Genomic DNA, 21,877 nt, shown 5'->3' with positions numbered 1-21,877 from the left:
ATTCAGTTTTAACTGGAAAAAATCACTGGTGACCTTCCAGTCGTACCGCAGAGCCTTGGCGAAAAAGGGGAACGACAGCGTCTATCGAAACGTGTCCGAATGTATGGGATACGCGGATGCCATCACTACGTTTTGGTTTAATGTGCGCATCATCGCACATTAAATCAAAACGTGAAGTTAGAAATGCTCCATGACTTCGCCATGTACGAGCGTGTTTCCAAAATCGCTGTGAGAAAAACTGACTTGATGCAAGCTCTGCATGCTGTGTTGCACTTCAAAACGCCGCACCGTGTCTCTTTTGGCGGTCACAATTGGTTGATTGGCCGATTTTGGCTCAGGTGCGCTTCACCTCCTCAGCCGGCCAGTGTCCAGTGTTAGCTTTGAGAGGGCATTCTCGAAGCTCAGGGTCATATTAACAGGAAAGAAAGACAACTGATCAACGAGGAGAACCTGGGAAAGTGCATGTGTGCGTACTATAATAAGATCACGTAATCCTGATGTACAAAAGGTGAAGTTCCATGTTATTTCGGCATAGGCTTTGTATCTGACTTGCTTGTACTTCTGTTGTTGTTTTCTTGTTTACTTTACAGTTGCACATATTTGCCAAATTAAGTGTCCGTTTATGTTTCAATGTATCTTTGCCGTTATTCTTTGAGCGATCACAAATATCAGAGTTAGAAGGACCATCTTATCCGGTGTCCGTTGGTGTTCATTTTATATTCACCGAGAAAAGCCGATAAACTTTTGTGGGCATAAATATACGCCGAAAAAAACCGAAAATTGAGTTTTAAAATAAACACCGAAAAAAGTACGCCGAATTTTGAAAAAATAGAAACCGAAAACGAGGAATTCTATGTATAATGTATAAGCAGTGTGGCCCCGGCTTAAAGGTTTCTAGTAGAAGAAAACACCCCAACATGACCCGCACAAAGTGCGTAATAAATATTAAAAATATTAAAAGAAGGACGAGACAGACGGACTACACTCTATAGTATCAAACCTCAAGCTCAGGCTCAAAGAGCTCGTGCTCAGCCCCCAACAAGGCGTACGCCATGTGCCGTAGTGTGAACCGGGAGACCGACCAGAACGTGACGACCACCAGCGGCACTGCGCATCGAACACCCTACGCCCTATGCGAAAAGGGAGTTGTCTACAATATCCCTATGTCATGTGGCACATGCTACATAGGGCAAACAGGGAGGTGCATAAACGACCGCACTAGAAAGCATGCAGCCTCTGGGGCCGCACTAACGTCGGCTGGCCACCTTTCGGCACATTGTCGGGAATGCAAATGTGCTCCCGACTTCACAAACGTCACTGTCGTCGGCCGACACCGGAAAGAGCTTGGGAGGGAGATCCTCGAGTCGCTGGCCATTGAGGAGAGGGGGGGAGAATGCGTAAGTGTCGCCTCCATTGCGCTCTTTCCTAAAGAAAAAACATATATCTGCGGGGAGCGGCCCCTCGGACCAACCAAGTCGGGACCATTTGAATGCATTCTATCTACGATCCGACAGAGGAAGAAGAGGTTACCTCTACGGAAATTGTCGAGGAAAAGGAAGATTTTATTAGAAGGTTGATAGTCCAGCAGTCTTTAGGACGGTTCTCACATGCAGCGAAGCGCTGGTGTAGCGCTGCTCACGTGCCGTCAGTTACTTATTGTCTGCCATGAGCAACAGTTTTGACGGTGCGATACAAAGCTGGTGAACGCTCCCGTCAGCACGTGCTTAGAGAGAGGTCAGCACTTTGCTTGTAGCGCTCCGCTGCATGTGTGAACAGGCCTTTTGTTTTCTCCTCTCCTTTGCTTTTCCTCTACGTTCAGCTGGTATTCAAGGAAGCATGTCAAACCAACCGGCTCAGCTCCAGGCCGTCATGGCAAAGCTTGTTTCACGTACACGTTGTGTTTATTTGGTCAAGTGATATTCGTGGTAGGACATTTGACTCAAGTTTGAAACCGCACGTGGCACGGGTAGTCGTGCCAACATTTTTGGCGCTGAGGTGTCGCCAGAGTTGCGCGTTCATCTCCGTAGCGCCGTCTTTCCTGCACGGCATGTTGATCCCGCTCGTCAAATGACTGAATTGCTCAAAAGCAGGGGAACGTGGGGCGCGTGCAATGCCTTCTTTCCTACACGGCACTTGATCCGGCTCCTCACGTGATCGGATCTCGGCGAATAGCGACGCGGCGGCACGTGGAAAACACACGCTCAATTCTGGCTCCAGTAGGGAGCCTATACAGGAACTCTAGAAGCGCTCGGATGGCGGTGTGCTGTTCGCTACCCCTGTACAAAAAGCTGGAGGATGAAAACAGAATACCCACCGCTTTATCCCACGACGGCATCTACCACGGCGAATAGGATATCTTTTTTACTACTATTCGAACAAAACAAAACTAAGAAAGGAATGTCTCATCAAATTGAAAACAGGAAAGCGAAATTTGATAACCCCTCCCGTGTGCACTAAACACCTCAGCAAAAGCGACACCGTGTATCCTATTGGTTCCAATGTATTCTGTGAGTGTGGGTCACTTATTAGTTCCATGCTGACTCCTTTTTGAATTTTGTAAACCAGTAAACCAACATGTCTTCAAAAAGACTGGCAGGAAGAAGGGGTGGCTGGCTTCCTGAGTGGTTTCAATTAAATCCACGCTTATTATCGACGCGAAACGTGAGAGACCCCCTCGCAATTCATACCTTAAATGCAGTAATTCAGTGACACTTCAGCGTCCCAACAACCGCTTGTGTGTAAAACTTTTGCGGACCGACATGCACATAATACGCGATGTGCTCCTCGGCGAGCGATTTTAAATTAGTAAACAATTCTTAGTAAAAATAGGATAGAACAAATGAATCAATCGCCTGAATTTGCCGGGCCATGGCCGACAATTTAAGAATTTACGAACTTTTCTGCTTGCCTTTAGAGCAGAAGTCGCAATGTGACCAACTTCTTTGACGGCTATTCGAGTCGGCAAGAACTAAGCGTCAGTTGCTGACGAGCATTTGCTCGGCAGGAACTGTCCAGTCACACTTGGATACAGTGGCGTACCAACTGGATATTGAGTGGGAGGCAAACCAAACCCCCTTACCCCCTCCCCCTTCCCTTCCCTCCCTCCCTCCCTCCCTCCCTCCCCCCCTTTCCCCCCCAGGGCCGGGGGGCGGTGCCCTTGGTATCCCTTACCCCCCCCCCCCCCCCCCCCCCCCTGGTACGCCCATGCTTGGATAGAAGCGTCGGTATCGGCAAGCTCAATGTTGGTGCAACAAGTGTGCGGCGCTTTGCAACACAACCCTGCACAGCTAAGAAGACAGCACGTCATTTACTCCGGTGAATGCAAAACCTCTTTCAACAGCAGCCTCCGCAGGTCCGAAAAAAGGAATCAGAGGCTGTGAATAGCCCTGAAGCCCCCCGCGCAAGCTGTAATGTGAAGCTTTAGACATCTTTTTAAACCTTTTAAAGTATTTCTAATATAAAAAGCTGCTTCGAGGCGCTTCTATTCATCAGAAAGATCACTCACAAAAACCTTATACGCGTTTCCTTAATAAATAAATCGTTTTTAATCTACATAGATGCGAACTACCATAGCCACTACGTGCATCGATAGCGTGACGTCTGCTCACATCCTACCAGCTGCGCCACAGGAGGGCGCCCGCGATGTGGCGCCACCAAAACATCTCGTCGCCATAGAGTTATTAAAATGTACGCTAGAGGTTAAACTGGCGCTATACTTCGTTTCAGCCTAGAGTTCCTGTATATAGCTCGGTAGCAGAGTTGCGCATTCAGCCTCGGCGAGTGGCCGTAGCGCCGGCTTCCCCGCACGCCCTGGATGCTTTGCTCCTCAAGTGACTAAAATTGGCGAATAGCGGCGCCGGGCGCGCCGCCGCGCGAGGAAAACAGGAGAGGAGGAAAAGGAGGCGGAAAGCAGGGGAACATACGCCGGGGCGCGAGAAACGTCGGCGGAGCGACCGTAAAGGTGGCTTTCTTGCACGCCACCGGATGCTTTGCTCCTCACGTGATGGATCTCGGCGAATAGCGGCGTGGCGGCGCGGGGAAAACAAATGCGCAACTCTGGCTCCCGTAGGGAGCCTATAGACCTTTTCTGCAAGTGCGCCGCCATCTTGAATTGACGTCACTTCCAGTATGGGCGAAAACATTGTTTTGCCTTTGCCACGCCAATAGAAGGCATTTAGGATATAAGCGTAACCGTCACACATTATCGTTTGTCTCCCCCTTATGTTTTTACTAGTTACAGGATGAAACGTTTTAGTATTTTTTCATCGCCCATACCGGATACGCCTATTAGGTGGCTGGGGACGAGAGTACACAGAAAAGGTCTATACAGGAACTCTATTTCAGCCTAAGTCCATTCGCAGCCGATGCTAGAAGCGCGAGCTCCGGGCTTTCGGCATCCCTGCCAAGCACGCGCGCTCGTGCAGTGCAAGTAGTAGTATAAAACGTTTATTTGAATCGCTTCAAGGGCCTCCCCCTTGAAGCGGTTCAAATAAACGTTTTATACTAGAGGAATGAGTCAATGGCATCGCGGCCTGGACTCAGCATGCACTGTTCAGGGCCACATGCTCGCGCTAGACTTCTTAGCGTGTTGAGCCCAGCAGCCAAGCCAATCCAGTAGCAATGGGCGGGGCCACTTATCTCTGGGTGGGGTCTAGAGCATAGGGTTATTGTAATGTACGCCAGAGGTTCAACTGGCGCTAGTGTGCCGACGCAAATTACAGCACACCGCAACCAGTCGAAAGTAGAGTTCCGGTAATGCATTTCTATGGAAAAAAGTGAGTGCATTTTTTTCCCTGCGCTATATCATAAGAGTAAATCTCCCGAATTATTCGTACGTACTACACTGTAAAAGAAATCGTAAGTTAACAGCCTTTTTCAAAACTGGAAAGCGCCGTGAGAGGCGCGCGCGGGCAAAACGCCGTAGAGGCCACGTGACGGTGCGAGTCAGTAAATATACGGCTTGTAGCTTGGAACATTTCTCAGTCTGGCAGGAAAAATAGTTTGTCAGTTACGGCGTTTTTCTTTCAAATTCAACGAATTGAAAAAGCTGCTAAAACGGCTTCGTACGTGTATTTTAGAGCACCGTCGGACACTATTAGCGCGAACACGACGTCGGCGCTTTTCAGCATGAAGGAAAACGAGCCAAACGAACCAAGGACATCTGGAAAGCGAGGGAGACGGCAAGAACTACGCAGTAACACTGGATCAGTATACTACCCGTGCATGTACCATCAAAATAAATTGAATGCCGCGTAATATATTCACATTTTAAATAAGTAAGTACCGCTTTATTCTTTCTGCCCGTGCGAAGATGCTTGTTCCGCGTTCAAAACAACACCCGCACGCTCGAAATCTTTGAGAACAAGTGCCCGATAAAAGCTGCTCGGCAGAGAGAACAATACAAAGAGGCATCTATCAATTAAAACTCGTTGTTGGCCTAGTTGGTTCATGATGCAGTCTAGAGGTTTTTGCGCGACACAAGGCACATTCACAAGCGAGTAGACACGGACATCTATCATAGCCCACGTACTTTATTCTTTTCGTTTCGAATGATTTTATCCGCTCATAAAGATGCACGACTGCTATACTCCTCACAAAGAGAATAAAAAAAAAAATCGCAATGCGTACAAAAGAATAAAAATGAAAAGCTAGGAGGAAGCATGACGCTGCATGCGGTCAGGCTCCCTGGACGCGCCCGCAAGCAGCTTGTTCCTGCCGCGAGCGGCTGTGTTCCTCGCCTGGCTCGTGGCGAGCCAACAAAAGTGGCTCTGATGCAACTTGCAGCGCACCACTGTTCGCTCCCGTGTACGCCGCGATACAAGGGAGCTCAGCTTGAAAAGCACGGCAAAAGTTTGGAGTCTCGTAAACCAACAACGTCAAAGTGGCTGATATTTCTCTCTATTGCCATGAAATAGTTTTCTAGCATATTTTTTTCCCATGAAGAACCCAATTAATCTTCAATGTTCATAGAACCCGCAGCAGAAGTCAGTTTGCGTTTTATTGCTCGCTGTTTCGCACCAAAAAAAAAGAAAATTAAAACTCGCGTATGATTTTGCTTTTGCCTCGACCGGACTCGGCCCCCTACCTTTGAAATGACGTGACCGTGACGTGCTTTTCTACCGGAGACGGAAGTTCTCCCAGCCGAGCTCACTTATTGGACACGAGCACAGCGCCACTCGAACGTATACGATCAAAAACAATCAATCCGTCAACGAATAGTTCAAGTTGCGTTCGCAGGCAGTGAGTGCCGAGATGGCACTTATCATCGCTCGCGAATGACATGTTCTCCCCCCCCCTATGCAGTGCTTAAAAAAAAACCTCAAAAAGAAAGAAAAATTTCTTTTTAACAGTTTGGTTGGAATTTGGAACACGTGTGTCAAAAAACCAATTTTACTCGAAAAAAAAAAATTGGACAAAGATTGAGGGCGCGAGACGTGATTCAGTCGGTAGTCACCTCCTTTCCACTTGTTTTCTCTCTCGGCCTTTCGAGCGCGGGGAGGAGAGGTGGATCGACTTGGCCTTCGCGTTGAAGTGGAAAGATCGAATGACCATTCCGTGACGTCATGAACTTTGCTCGCAGAATTTCCAAGAAATAAACTAACCCAGCTGAAAAGTAGTGAAAGCGCACAATCAAGACGAAGATGGAGAGGCAAACAGGACAAGCGCTGACTAACAACTGAACTTTTGTTCGAAAACAGAAACAGCGAAAACCGCAAATGTTACAGAAATGCACTTCTTTTTAGTGAAGGAAAAGTGAGGTCTGACTGATACACTTATGAGGACGTTCTTTTTTTTTTTTTTTATCATGTATGTTTCAAGTACGTTTCTCGCCACCTTTTTTTTACCTTTGTAGTGCCTTGAAAGTTGGGAATGCAACGGCAATCTCTGCAATGTATCTGTGAATGTGGTCCTGTTGTCCATATTGCTCTAATTTTTTTTTTCTCGCGTAAAATTCATTGCTTGACACGCGTGTCCCAACCAGACTGTTAAAAAATGTTTTTTGTTGTTGTTTTTTTCTTTTTAGGAGCCCTTTATGAGCCATCGTACCGGTGCCGAGGCACTTGATGACCGCGTCATTTCGATTTTCAGTTGGGTTGGAAAGCTGAGGAGGAAGAGGTCGAAAACTGATTATAAACCTTTTCTATGTGCTCTCGACCCCAGCCACCTAATAGGCGTATCCAGTATGGGCGACGAAAAAATACTAAAATGTTTGAGCCTGTAACTAGTAAAAAAATAAATGGGAGGCAAAACGATAATGCGTGACGTTTACGCTTATATCCTAAGTGTCTTCCACTGGCGTGGCGACGGCAAGACAATGTTTTCGCCCATACTGGAAGTGACGACAATTTAAGATGGCGGCGCCCTTCAAGAAAGGGTCTATAACGTGAGGCAGCCTAAGTTCTAGGCTGTACATACATACACACATAATTTTTTTCTTCATGCACGAAATGTTGCCATTTGAGAAAAAAAAACTCGCTTTTGAAACAAATTTTTTTTTTTTCTTATTCAGAGTAGCATTTTAGATTTGTTCGAAATTTTGAGAATGCGCCGGGAGCGGTCGACCGGTCGTGTCCGCTTGCGTCGCATCGGCAAGAGAGGTCCCTCGGGCGAGAAATGTTGGCGCGTCGCAAGCATCAAGTTGGCGGCGATCATCGGCCACTTTCCACGGGTCTTCCCAACCGAGTGCAATGTTTGTTGAAAAGCGCAGTGGCGCCGCTGGCATGGCGCTCACGATGCCCCCAAAGCAGCTGCGATCCTGGGAGTGGCCATTATTGAACTGGTCTCGTCTGGGCTTTAGCCAACTTCTCATCAGGAATCCTCCTTGGAGGAGCGCAGTTAGCGTTCGGCGCATGCGCAGTGGCGACGAAGCTATTCTAAAACTGCCTAATGGCGCTCTCGTACTCCGAGTGCATGCCACGGAGTGCGATCCACCGACGACGAGTCGCGAGCCATTCCCGGCGATTCGGATGCGAACACAGGGTGGACAATAATGGCGGCACAAACTCCGATTCTTAGGAAATCCCATACGGTAGAGCACAGAATAAAGAATAATTCGGTGTGCAGCATCGACCGTCTCGTGAAAGGTGAGAGACTCCACCGGTTCGGGCATGCGTCGCGGCGTCCCTCCTGCTCAGATTTCTAAGTCATTTTTGGACTCCCTCGTCGACTGAGGAAACTGTCAAACTTGGCAGGGATCTCGCAGCGCGATACACGTCGACATGCCATCGGCACAGCACCGTTAAGGCCTGTTCACACATGTAGCAGAGCGCTACAAGCGTAGCGCTGACCTCGTGCTAAGCGCGTGCTGACGGGAGCGTTCACCAGCTTTGTGTCGCAGCGTCAATACTGTTGTTCATGGCAGACAATAAGTAGCAGACGACACGTGAGAAGCGGTACATTAGTGCTTCGCTGCATGTGTGAACCGGCCTTTAGAGAGAAATTCTTTTTTCAGGAAAGAACAAACCAGTTCCGGAAGCATAATTCAGGTTTCGGCTTTTCAACCCAATTGCTTTTAAGCGCCGAGGTCGCTGGGAATCGTGTGAATCGCGATGGTACGTTTTCTATCCAAGCATTGCGGGAAACGACCGGCGTTCATACAGGAGAACAGACGCGCATGCGCCGTTGTGCATGCCGCAAAATAATGCGAGAAAATTGTTCGCCAAAAGTGAAAAATAAATTATTGTACTTATTTTTCAAATCAAGCTGTATCAGTGCGAAAGGGTTGCTGTGGAAACATTTTTTTCTCAAGTCGGCCACACAAAGCAAAAAACCTGAACCTCACCACAATAAAAAAAAAAAAAAAAAAAAAAAAACGTAGGGTTTTAAATTTGTGTAGGAGCATGTTGGTAAAAGGCACACAACATGTCTTCGATCGACAGGGTGCACATGCTGCTCGGTTCCAAGCTCGACCGCAAGCACTTCAAGAGACCGCCGCCCATGAATACCTGGGAATGCTCGACTCCCTGCGTCGGCGGAAATTCGGCCGGCTCGTTACGAGCCGGGCGCGCGGGGAGCCCCGGCCAGGCGTTCGAGACCGGCCTGCTAGAAGTCAGCAGCACATGGCGGCCCCGCCAAGACCGCTGCTAGGCCTAATGCACTTGTACATGTCATATCATAATCAGCATCACTTTCATCTTGTATATTATATCATCGCATAATCAGCATCACTAGACGCGGCACCGCGGGCCTCCATAGTACAGGCTGTTGCCTTTCTGCGGTGCCGCGGTTCCCCTGGGTCAATAAAGATTGTTCTTATTATTCGAAATAAGCACCGACCGGAAACAATAAGCCGAAAAAGATTCTTTACTGTATCTTCTTTTCTTTTGTTGCATTGAATTCGGCTGCAGTAAATATTGATGATGTCAACTTAAACAGATTTATTAACATATTTAGCGTTAAAATGAAAATAAAAGTAGTGTAATTCGCCGTTAGACGAAATGTAGGTGGGGTAGGTGGAGGCATGCAGCCCGCTAAGCCCCGCCCCGTGCTTAAAAGGTGCTTACATCTCTCATTGGCTGGAGAGATGATTGACGTGCGTTGGTTATAAAAATGTATCTCCGTGCCGTAATAGTGTTTTAATCGGATTTTTTTTTTTTTTTTTTATGTTTGAGAAACAATTGTAATCTAGATAAAGTCATTGTTGTTTCATATCCCAAGGTTTTTTTGTTTTTTTTTTTCGCATGCGTGAAGCATGATAAACATGGGCGACTGCGGAGTGCGTGTTCAACGAGCGCAGCTCGGCGAGCTCGTCTATTTTTACGAGTGCCGAATCGTTTCGTTTGTAACAAACAGCCCTAGCAATTAGACGCCTTCGAAAGAGCTGTGCGAGTGCTTGTTTTCGTAGCGGGTCTGGCCTAAACCTAGCGTCAAACGTTACTAAAGCCCTTCAGTGTGAAATGCTTCTTTGATTTACGGAGATTACTGATGATTATGAAATGTTGAGTGTACAAGGCAAAAAGCTTTTTTTTTTTTTTTTTTTTTTTTTGTTTATCGCCTACCATCAGCGAATTTCTGCAATTTCCTGTCTTTTTTGGACAGCTATTTGGAATTTTCGTCCACAAATAATTTTTCTGTTATTATAGGGGGAGATTTTAACGTGAATATGCAAGACAATACCGGTCTATCTTCGCAATTGAATGACACCCTCGCTTCCTGTGGCTTTCAGAACGCAATTATGTCATCCACAAGAGACACTGAATGCTCATCAAGTGTCATCGACCTCTTTATTGCAAATATAAGCGCCAAGATTAATGCCGCGGGCACTATTTGCTGTGATGTTAGTGAACCTATTCCGACTTTTGTTTCTTTTCATTTTACAGATCTTAAAACTAAGGTCAAAAGACAGCCTTTTTCTCACCAGTATATCTCAGATCAAAACCTATTGTATTTTAGAAATGAAATTTCATCTATAGATTGAACGCCCATACTGCCACAGATAAACATCAACGATGCGCATGGAAACTTTCTTGATAGATTAAAAACTGTTTATAAGAAATGTTTTCCATATAAGACAATTACTTCATAAAAAAAAATTGGTAAGCTTTGGATTACACCTGTTCACATTAAAATAAAAAGGCACAAAACTTGGTTGTACAGAGATGATATCCCTACGAAAGACCTAAATAAATCGGTTATCTTCAAGAAATATCGCAATACCTTAACAGCAGATCTCAGGAGAGCAAAGCGTGAATATTATAATAAACTGTTCTGCGAGGCTTCGAGGAAACGTCCAGATATCCTTTGCAAATCAATAAATGAAATCTTACAGCACGGTAGATCGCACAACTCAATAAGAGAACTCAGCATAGGTGGCAGATTGGTGTCCGAGGCCGCGCTGGCTGAATGTTTTAATTCCCATTTCGTAAATCTGGGGTCCAGCTCGTACTGCGAGGCAGCTGTGGACGGCGTTTCAGGAGGAATCTATGTATCTATCTTGATCTATAGTTATGATGAAGTGTTTAAAACATTTATGGGCCTAAAAAAATAGTAAAACCTGTGATATTGATGACCTCCAAATTAAACCCATTAAATATATTCTTGAAATTACTGCGCCATATCTTGTACACATCTTCGATTTCTGCTTGTCGTGCGGAGATTTCCCTAGGAAAATGAAACGTGCAAAAGTGTCAGTGCTGTATAAGGGTGGTGACAAGAATTATTTGTCTAATTATAGACCTCTATCGGTCCTATCTATTTTTTTTTTCTAAAGGGCTCGAAAAGATTTTCTGTCATTTAGATAGTTTTTGTCAAACACTTAGTACTTTCTCAGTCTCAGTTCGGTTTTAGAAAGGGAGAGTCGACCGGAATCCGCACTCCTCTTACAAAAGGAAATTATTCTACATAACATCGAAAACAAACTTTTGACGTTAGGCATATTTATAGATTTTAGCAACGCCTCCGACTATCAATCACAAAATACTTGTTGACAAATTATATCAGTACGGCTACCCCCCCATTGCCGGTCTAATCAGCCTATCAGTGTGAGCTCGTTCCGAGCATGCGCTGTAAACAGCGCTTTCATACATGGCGTCCAGTGAATGCTCCTTATTGGCGACGTGCGCGATCGGAAGCGTCGCCGTGGTCGGCCTGCCACGGCGACGCTTCCGATCTTTCGGTCCTCTTCTGTTGCACTGTATTTGTGACAGCAAAGCGCTTTGTCGTTTCACGTGCGGCAAATCTCGCGGCGCCGTCAAAACTTATCGTAAGAAAAAACATAAATAACTAGAACTATACATTCCAGTTGCATTCGTTCTGTCGCGCGCGTACCCAACAAAAATAGCTCCGTTTCTTTTTTTTTTTTTTTTTTTTTTTTTTTTTTTTATGTGGTATAATGCTTTTTTAGTGTCCTCGGGAAAATACATGTACCATAAAACATAAAATATAGCGCAAAAAGACGAGAATTTAGCCGCCAGCAGCGTTTGAAACTGCGCCTACGCGGGTTGCGCCTCTTGAAATCACAGTCCACTCGGTTAGGGTTAGGAGGGACGCCGGTGAGAGTCTAGCATTAAACTCAGTGACTGGGCTCAAAAACGGTTTGTTGCCCACACTCTTAGAAAAAAGGGTCAGTATAGTCCTCCCTAAAGGGAGGAACGCTCTTGACACATATGTTCCTTCAGAAAGGGAGAAACTTTCGTCCCTTAAGCAGGGGAGGAAAAGTTCCTCCGTCGACTGCATCTCATTATGGCGGCCACGAATCGAGCAAATCGAGCTCGGTAAGGCTTAACGAGAACACTAAGTCTATTGCACGAAGCGAGAGGAGCAGGAAATAAAAACGTAACACGAGCTTTCCGCGAACTGTATTTAATTCCGAGGTTTCTTTACCCCTGCAGGTAAAGAAAGTTACGTTTCGAAAGCATGCAGTCACTCAGTCTTCTCATCGTCAGCACTGCGATGTTTAACGGAGACAACCGGCACTCAGTCCGCGCACTTTATGTCCTACCTTTGCTATTCCTCGAGCCACAATTCCTTCGTCAACCGTAGCGTCAACCGCACATCACGGAGGAGTGAAACTCATTCGCCCGCAAAACCAAAAGCCGCTCTCAAAAAAAAAGCAAATCCGAAGCAACCTCTTGGCTTCTCTCAGCACGGTAACACGAAACTATGGCGTAGCCGCGTAGCGTAAACACGTAGCTAGGCTAGGTGGCGCTAGGTACCGCCCAATTCATGTTTTACAAAAAAATATTTTTATTTCCTCATGCCACAATTGCGTTTCCTTTTCTTCGGAATCTCTAACACACGTAGACACGTTGCGCACACTACAAACATCAGGTCAACATATATTGAACGCATACACAGGCATCGCACATACAAACATCAATACAACAACACACTACCCCGAACACTACTACCGAGCCCTGCGTTTCCGTCTTTTATAGTGGTCGTTTTGAACGTGCGGAATTTTTCGGTGACTCCCTAAGCAAAAAAAAATATTCCGAACATGTTCATTTTTTTCCAGCAATGTCATACATCTGAGGCTATTTTTAATGGCTCAGGGGATGAATCTCTTATTAAAAAGAAGACGCTCGATCATGCCATTATTATTTGAAAGCCAATAAATCGAGCCGCTCCAATGTGGTTCCAAGCCATGAGTTTGTTTTCCCGCATGGCCCTTCGTAGCCAGTATTTATATTGTAGTGTTCGTTTTTCTATTTGTGCTGTTCGCGCAAAGCTGCAATTGCCGTCTTGAATTAATCTCTGTAGAGCGGATACTCACTCAGCTGGAAGTGATGCTTCACGGGCACAGAAATCGCTTTTCGATCAACTTGAATGCAGTCAAAGCCGCGACTTCCGACAACTGTTAAGTGTACGGAGCTGCGCCGTTGCGAGCTCGAAAACTTCTAGCGCTCATCCCAGCGCGCCACTTAGAGGGCAGTTTCTACAGGAACCGTAATATATTTAAACAGTAAAAGAAAAGATAGCGTTTTTTTTTTTTTTTCGATTTTGCCTGTCTTTTTTTTTATGCTAAACTTCTATTATAAATATACGTACTTTCCGTCATACTTTCGTAGTGTTGTCTTTTCCCCAGAGCGCAATCGCTCTCGGGGACCGACAGTCACATTGGCCACTGTACGATAGGAGCTTACCGTTCAGACCAGCGTTCCAACATGACTATCCACACGTCGATCGACTGCACCTAATCCCTCAAGTGGTTTTAAACTCTTTAATGTAAAGCGGAATGTCATCCTGCGACACCCCGGCCCCTCCGATAACGGCCCGACTAGCGGCATCAATGCCCGACAGTTTACGTCATCTCATCTTGTTGTTACACCACTGATACGCGAACACACGGTCACATCGGCGATAATTCCAGTCTTCTGTTCACAACCCACAACACTGCCATCACGATGTCGCTGACACGAAGAAATACAGAACCACGTTGACGATGTTGCTGACACGCAGAAGAATCACGTTGAACGCCGGTTGGCACTCGGCACGGGACAACGGAACCGAACTCAGCACGGAAGGCACCCAGGCAGCCGGCAGGAAAACCTGCCTTCCTTGGACGCAGTTCCCGCGATTTCCATAACGTCGAAAACGTCGACACAGCTCCTCGTGGTTTCGCTGCTGTAGTTCCGCGTGTGTCCCGCAAATTGGAAACGGCCGTCTTACCCAGTGTATGTAGCGCTGCTGGCACTGCTCCGGAACTTCGCTGTTTCTAGCGGCTTCGTTATCTCATTTGATAAAATTAGTGGTAAAAACGTCAATGCAACCGAAATGTTCTGCACGTTTGGACTAGAAGACGGAATTACAGGCGGCCTTCGCTGCCGCTGAAGCTCAATCAACTCAACATTAATTTATTAAACAACGTGCGCGATGTGCTCGAAAAACGAAACCGAAAGAAGATGGGTCGGGAGGGCGAAAGCTTTCTCCGGTCTGCCTGGGGCCCTAAACTCGTGAAACACAAAGTTGGAGCCGAAAGTTCGCGGAGCGCGCCGATTGGATGTTGGCGACAAAAGCGCCAAGTCATCGTCGTGATTGTCCAAACGGTGCGCTCCCTCAACTTCGGCCCCAACTTCGTGTTTCACGAGTTTAGGGCCCCTGGAGGAGGAAAACGTCTCGGAGAATAATAAGGACTTTAATTTTCCTTTCATGTGTGTTTTGGTAAACAAAAAAAAAAAAAAAAAAAAAAATTTACAAAAAAAAAAAAAAATTAAAAAAAAAAAAACACTTTCCTGGGGATCGAACCGTTGACCACTCGGTCAGTAGCGCGATGTTCTACCCCTGCGCCAACTGAACAAGGAGGAACTCGCCCTCCTCCTTTCATCTGAACTGCCGTTCCTCCCTTCTCTGGGCAACTTGACCGCAACAAGGAGGAACAGTCGCTTTTGCTACCTTTCTCCTCCCTTTTTTCTTAGAGTGCATGGGGTCGAGTATTTTTTTGGAAAGGTGTATAGACCACAAGGACGTTTAAATAGGGCAGGACCCGGCATGACGTCATACCCAGTGACGCCGGAAAAAGAACTCAATCCCAGACTGCCTCGCGCACCGCCGCGCTCTTATCCAAACTAAATGGACGTTTTCCGAGAAGCGCTCTGCGCTCTGCGCACGCGCGAGCGCCCGATGCCAAGCGGCGGAAGTCGGCACGAAAAATCGAGGGAATTCGGAAGGAGACTGTGGATCAGCGAATAGAACACGTAATTGCAGCATATGTATATAATTGTGCTACACAAAAATAGAAAGTGGGCGGAAAGAAAAACACGACGCCGCAGCTCGGAGAGCGAAGAAACTGGTAGCGAGCTCCCATTATCGATTGGTAGCGCAGGTAGGTCACATCCTCGATTTTTAGTTCGAGCAGCCACCGCCTGGTGCCGTCGGTATGTGGAAAAGGTCCATTCAACCAAGCTCCCATCGTCTGCTCTCCACTTGGTCGTTAGGCTTAGGCTGCGTTCGCTCCGTGCCTGCGGTCTGCTTCGTCTGCTCGCTGTCGCGGCTGGCTTTCGATTCGATCGGCGCACCTTCTGGAAGCAGGGTTTCGACGGCTTTCTCAACCCGCGGTGCCATTCCCAGCGTTCGTGGGTACGACGACTGACACGCGATTACTTTCCGAAGCCGCGCTATGACGGCTCGTTCTAGACGACGCTCCAGGCGCGGTGTCGAGAGCGTCTGCTACACGCCGACTTCGTAACTGGTCAGGCAAGTGTAGGGCTCCAAATCTCGCCTGTTCCTCCGACACCGATTCAGTGGATGCCGCCATGAAATGTGGGGCAAACAACAGCGTTGCCACGAAAATGCCATGGCAACGAGGGTTGTTTGCCCCAAAAATCAATGGCGGCACCCACTAACGAGCTCCCCATTGGTTGAGAAGAGTTCGTAACTGCGCCCACTTCCGTTATACCTCGCCCCGTGCATTGGACATAGGGACGCCACCTCCTGCCCATTGTAACCTCCTTGATAGACAACTGCAAGCATGGCGCCCCGCTTGCAGCGATTCGCGTGCGGATTTCGTTCCTGCCCAAAGCGGTAGGGTCGTGCTGTTTAGACCTATTCAGAAAACATGGTTTGTCACGTTGTTTTTATTGTCATTCACTCCTGTCTGCGTACAATGACGTGCACGAAGCATCAAAAATGTATCTTACGAGTAGCGTTCAAGCAGCGGCGGGAAAGTAATCGCTTCAGACACTCTCGCCGTATCAATGGCGGCCAAGAGTGGGCAGTCTCAACGCCCGCGTGTAATTTAGAAACGCCACCACTAGATGGCACAAAATTTACCAATCTATGTAGAGCGCAAGTTCGTCTGCTTCTTGCTCAGGGGTTGCAATGACGTCAAAACGCCAAGCTCTTATTGGCTGATCGAAAAAAAATAGTGGGTAAACCTCATCAAGGTTTTTAGCATTGAGGTCTACCCACTAGCGTGAGGTTTGCGGAAACAGTTTCGACGAAGCGATGAAACATGTGTCAATGAGCGTAGATGTCGACGAGACGCGTTTCGACGAAAGAATAGGAACCCGTTTCTAAAGACGGAGTCGGGCGGCGGCACCTCCGAGCTCGGACAGGGCGCTGAATAAGGAGTTTTCGTAGATCGTTTCCCTGTGTTCTACGCAATAAGATCAGGAGGACAAGAGCGGCGCACATGCGCAGTAGCCGCAACTTCGTTATGGAGAGCGGAGGGCGAAACAAGGCGAGAAAGTTGTCATTTCCATCCCACCTCGAAGGAAGCTTAGTTTTGCGCGCAGACACATTAGAAAGTGTCGATTGTGGACCTGTTGTTCCCGCTGTGTTTTGGAGACAGATTACGCCTACGATTGTCCTGGGGCACGATCACCCTAAAGATACTGCCTCACTTCAGACCTGGCGCGCCAACTCCTGTCTGGCAAACGGACGACCTTATATATCAACGGTACCGTAACGTTCCGCGAGGCAACCATTGTTCTTTACTGGCTTCCGATAACGGCCCAGAGCCTTGCTCCAAGTCGCAGCCGTGACCACAATGACCCGGTTTGTTTCACGCGACCGACAGTCGTGGACGCGTTGGAAGGGAGAGGTGCCCGAACAAGGCTCGAAAGGGGGCCGAACTCAGACTTCATGCCAACCCCCCTCCCCTCCCCCCCCCTCCCTCCCCCTCCCCCCCCCCCCCCCCCCTTCCCCCGCAGAGGGACGCTGTCAGTATACACTCCGTGCGACGCGACGCGCGGCCGGTACCGAAAGTAGGCAGTGAGCACCCCAGAGAAAACGAAATCGAAACCACGCCGCGTACGTTGGTACGCGTTGAAGTCGGAGTGGTGCTGTTGCGCTGGGTTCACAGCCTGTGCTGCGTCATTAAGTGCTTCAATAGTTATGCGTCGTATCTCGTGGAGACAAATTTTCACAGTTTTTCACTTCGCCGATGTTTTGTGGGACAGCGACAACGATGGAGCCGTGCCGTACGACGCGAGAAATTTGGTGTCCCGATCATGCCTGCCACTGTGTCGGCACGGCTGACATATTCTACACTGCCGCTTTGCGCTCTGCGTTTGTTTTCGTACCTGTAACGCCTACATGTGTCAGCGCCGATGGGACGAACTGAAATGCCATCCCACACTCGCGGGTATGCAGTGCCAATTTCGTTGGAGGAATGCCCTCCAAAGAAGTTTCGTCCCTATCGTACGTGTCGATGATATTTCCGGACAAATATGGCACGCAATCTGTACTTCACGAAGAAAGATTCGAACGGTAAAAAAAGTGACAAATATAAATCTAAAGAAAACAACCATGAAACTCGGAATCACTGGAGAATCGGCGTTTGAGTATGGAAGTTTATGTGGTGTGCTTTCTTTCTTGATCAGCCTCCTTTTGGATGTGGAAACACTGACACCCCGAGTTCTGTAGACAACAATTTTTTTTTTCTCGGCTTTAGAGCCACCTATCGCAAAGTGGTTCAAACTTGAAGTACCGTCCACTGGTCCCTTCCTACCTGTAAAGTGTGCACCTCCCATGATGAGTGGTATTTTCTGACAGCCTTTGACGGTCAAAGCCAGTTCCCATTTAGTTACGCCGCCCAAACTGAATTTCCACCTGGTTTCGCTATGCCAACTATTTTTGTTATAATAAGTGTTGCGCCAAGTGACGGTCATGTCAAAGTACCTGTGGGCCGAAAATCAGCACCTCGCACAACAGGTTATTACACAACAGCCGACCGCAAAAGCCCTTGGCGGCGAAACCGTGTGTTGGCCGACAACTTCGTTTTCTCGGCTTTGGAACCCCCTTTCGTAAAGTTGTTTCAATTGGAAGCACAATCCATTAGTCCCTTCCTACCTCTAAAGTCTCCACCTCCCACGACCAGTGGTATTCTCTTGACAGCCTTTTCATGGTCAAAACCGGTTCCCATTGAGTTACGCCGCCCAAACCAAATTTTCACCTTGTTTCCCTATGCCACCTTTTTTTTTTGTATAATAAGTGCTGTGTCATGTTACTGTCAAGTCCAAGCACCTGAGTGCCCAAATCTGCACTTTGCACAGCCCGCTATATACCGTAGAGCTTTATTTCTTTATTCTTTAGAAAGAACTTTCACACCTGCTGTCTCAATGAAACTTGGCACACTTCGTGCAGAAACTTAGTGAACATCTCACCCGCCTCTAATATCATCGTTCCAGCAGTCCTACGTTTACAGCGACGAGCGAAATAAATTTCCCACTCAAAGCAATTATGGTGGCGGCCGTCTTGCTTTTCGGAAAATTGCTCCAACTCCTTTTTTGGCCGCAACTAAGGAAATTACCCCTAATAACGACTAAAACGCAGTATATAAGAAGTGGAGAACAGCTAAATGCCCTTCTTAGGTCTGCCCCAGCATTCATGCAACGTCACCCTCGACGTATCGGCTCAAAAACCAAAAGTTTCGTCCGTGCGCGCTTCCGCCGCCACAGCTTGGCATGCGAAAAGGCGCCGCAGGCTGCTGAACACGCCTCACGGTCGAACGCCAGCTCCTCCGCTAGCGGCGCTGCGCGCGTTTTTCAAAGCGCCCCCTATAGTTCTCGCACGGAGTGTATAGACCGTTCCACAAGGGTCATGGCAGAGAGGGTAATAGAGAGAAAAAACTACCCTCCCCCTCTCACCCGTATGTAGTCTGCTCCGCGTTGTAAACAAGCAAAACGTCCGGGCCACTGCAATTCAGATACCCGGCGAAATCAGGGAACCCCTTTACCTGCCGATCACATTGAACGCCGAGAAGCTGGTGGAAAGGACTGCGCCTCGAGCCCTGGTATATCCAAACAATACAAGGAAACATCAACGGCCGGGTCATCGGGGACCTTGCAACGTGTACTTACAACTCGAAACTACGCCGAACAGGTGGAAAGCTCGGACACAGATGCCAGCGGCCAGCCTACGTACTGACATCCCCTGTGACTAAGTTTCAGAACGTGAAAGGACACTTTTTAAACCTGTAGCAGACGATATCGTTGATACACCCGTGGCAGACGAAATACTCGGCGAGCGCGGGCGGCGCGGCCGACCGGCGGCACAGCGGAGTGATACAAAAGTGCAGGCGATATCGCGTGACCTATTGCCGGCATGTGATTGGCTCCGGCCGCACGTAGCTTTGGCTGCGCTCTCTCTCGTTTTACTCCGCCGAACTTGGCCGAACCCGCCGAATTTCCCATGGGGGGGTCTCCCTCGTTTTACTCCGCCGAACCCGCCGAATTTCCCATGGGGGGGGGGGGGCGCTGCTGTCGAACAAAATGGTGCCACCCAGAGAGCGCTAAATGGAATGGTAAAGAGCTCTCAGGCCGCCGCCATTTTGCGAATCACGCGACCTGTATCAGCCAGAAATTTCTGCCACCTGCCCGAGCTGTGGAAACCCGGCCAGCGTGGCTCCCCACGGGTCCATATCACAAGAGCGAATGACATTTTAGCGAACGGCGACATTTGAGCGAATGGTCGTTTTAGCGAATAACGGGGGCGCGCGTTAACCCATCCGTCGCGCTGCGCTTTACGCCGCTTCGCGGCGACAGTCTACGGCAACTCATTACAAAAAGATGAACTCACTTGGCCCACCCGAAAACGCCGCTTCGCGGCGTCCGACTATTCGCTAAAGTGTCGTTCGATGAAACGTGGGCGTTCGCTAAAACGTCATTCGATCAAGTGAGCGCCTCCCGCTCCCCACCTGCATTGTACGTTCGGAGTTCGCCGGCTTTTCTTGGAAGTTTTTACTTTGTCTGTTTAGGATGCTTCCCCCTTGTGTGCCATCTTCCACTGTGAGAATCAGGGAATACCAGAGCATGTAACCTGGCCGACCTTCGCAGGAAACGAACGAAGAGAGCGAACGTCAAGCAGCACGCGACGCAGGCAGTTCAGCGTCCTTGGAGGATTATTTCCGTTGAGATAATTTCCAAAAAGCCTTCCTGGCCATGTTCCGGGTTTCGCAAAAAATACCTGATGGGGCCGGATCCGGGGTGTGGGGACAGAATAGACATATTCGTTCATTTGCTTTGCAGCTGTGCACAAAAGCAGATGTCTTCAAAACGACCCCCAAAACAAGCCGGATTCCGTCCGATCGTCGTGAAGTAACTATCGTCGACACTGTATATTGGATATGCTGTGCTACGGGAGACCTTTCTCAAATCCTGTTCGGATAATGCGGCACCGTGGGGTATGTACAATATATGTTTGATTGACAAGACTCGTTAAATTTAATGTTGTGGGCGGGGAATATCCATGCATTTCGGATATCCTGTCTGGTCAAAAATTTTCGACGGTTAAGACCTTTATTGATTGACACGGCCTGAGTGTATGGTGCCGTAAAAAGACCAACATAATATGAAACAAACATTCCAGTTGCATTTGTTTTGTCGCACACTGACTCACCAAAACAGCTTTAATTTCCTTGTTTTTATTCCCCAAAACAGTATAATGCATTCTTAAAACCCCGAGAAATTCCATTCGCCATAGAAAACAAACTAAAAAAATAGAACGCGGCAATTTAGCCTCCACCAACGTCCGAAAGTGCGCCTACGCAGGCTGCCACAGCCCGCCGACTAGAAAACCCGCTACTAGTCATATGGCGCGGCCCACGGCGGTTGCGCGAATCCGAGCGAATCTAAGGAGCCTTCATGTGCACTTTGCTAGGGTGATGCCACCCTTTGTAATGCCACTCGCCGACAAACCAGCAGCTATTTTGTTCCTCGGCGATAATCCGTGGGGCTTATAACCCTCCCGAAAACAAGCACCTTATCTCAGAAGTTCGGAGCAGCGTTGTGGAGCCCACGGAGGGAGGATTAGCATTTTCCCCCTCGGATGGGATTACCGATGGACACAAAGGCCACTTTCCAGCGCACGGGGAAACAACGAGAGAAACAAAATGGCGGTGGAAGAGGGTGCGGGAAAGGGAAATAGGCAGTTGGCATCACTCTATAAGAAGCGTACATGAAGGCACTCTAGGCGAATCTAATACGAGGTGGTGCCGTTCACACCTGCTGTGGCCCACCTGTCATCTATCGTAGAAAAGGGTTACCTGACCAGACACGAAATTTCAGGATTAGGCTCAAATGATCCCTTGCGAAAGTCGCGTGCCTATTGCGAGGTCAGAACCGCTGAGCAGTGACTGAACAACTGACACTGCGGAACGAGTCTGCAGAAAAGTCAAACAAGTCACTGACTTCATCTTTTCTGGAAGTGCAGTGTTCAAATCCAATCAAACACAGATGGTATGTCGCAGGGTTGGTTGGTGTTAGTTTGCAAGTCTTTGAGCCTTTGACTAGTGTAGGTTGCACAGCTTCAAACAGACGCTGGACCTTCAAACGAGATACTGTAAACACAGCTTTAGCTATGGGCCAGCACCTACGCGTTTATATATCGAAAATAGAAAAACCCGCAAGGCGCTTGTATTTTGAGATCTGGAATACTTCAGATTCGTTAACTCCACGAATGTGCCAAGCTCGTTCCGGGGCAGCCACCGTACCGGCAG

The 21,877-nt window shown here is 48.0% G+C and overlaps 1 protein-coding gene across 2 annotated transcripts in view; it reads right to left on the bottom strand.

Annotated features, from left to right (window-relative positions):
• Positions 1 to 21,877, bottom strand: part of LOC8043884 (transducin beta-like protein 2) — a 199,727-nt gene that overhangs the window by 163,744 nt on the left and 14,106 nt on the right. The window lies entirely within an intron of this gene.

This window comes from Ixodes scapularis, unplaced genomic scaffold, assembly GCF_016920785.2.
Source record: "Ixodes scapularis isolate PalLabHiFi unplaced genomic scaffold, ASM1692078v2 PGA_scaffold1__304_contigs__length_218370807, whole genome shotgun sequence".
Lineage (NCBI taxonomy): Eukaryota > Metazoa > Arthropoda > Arachnida > Ixodida > Ixodidae > Ixodes > Ixodes scapularis.
This window is presented reverse-complemented; position numbering and strand designations above follow the sequence as displayed.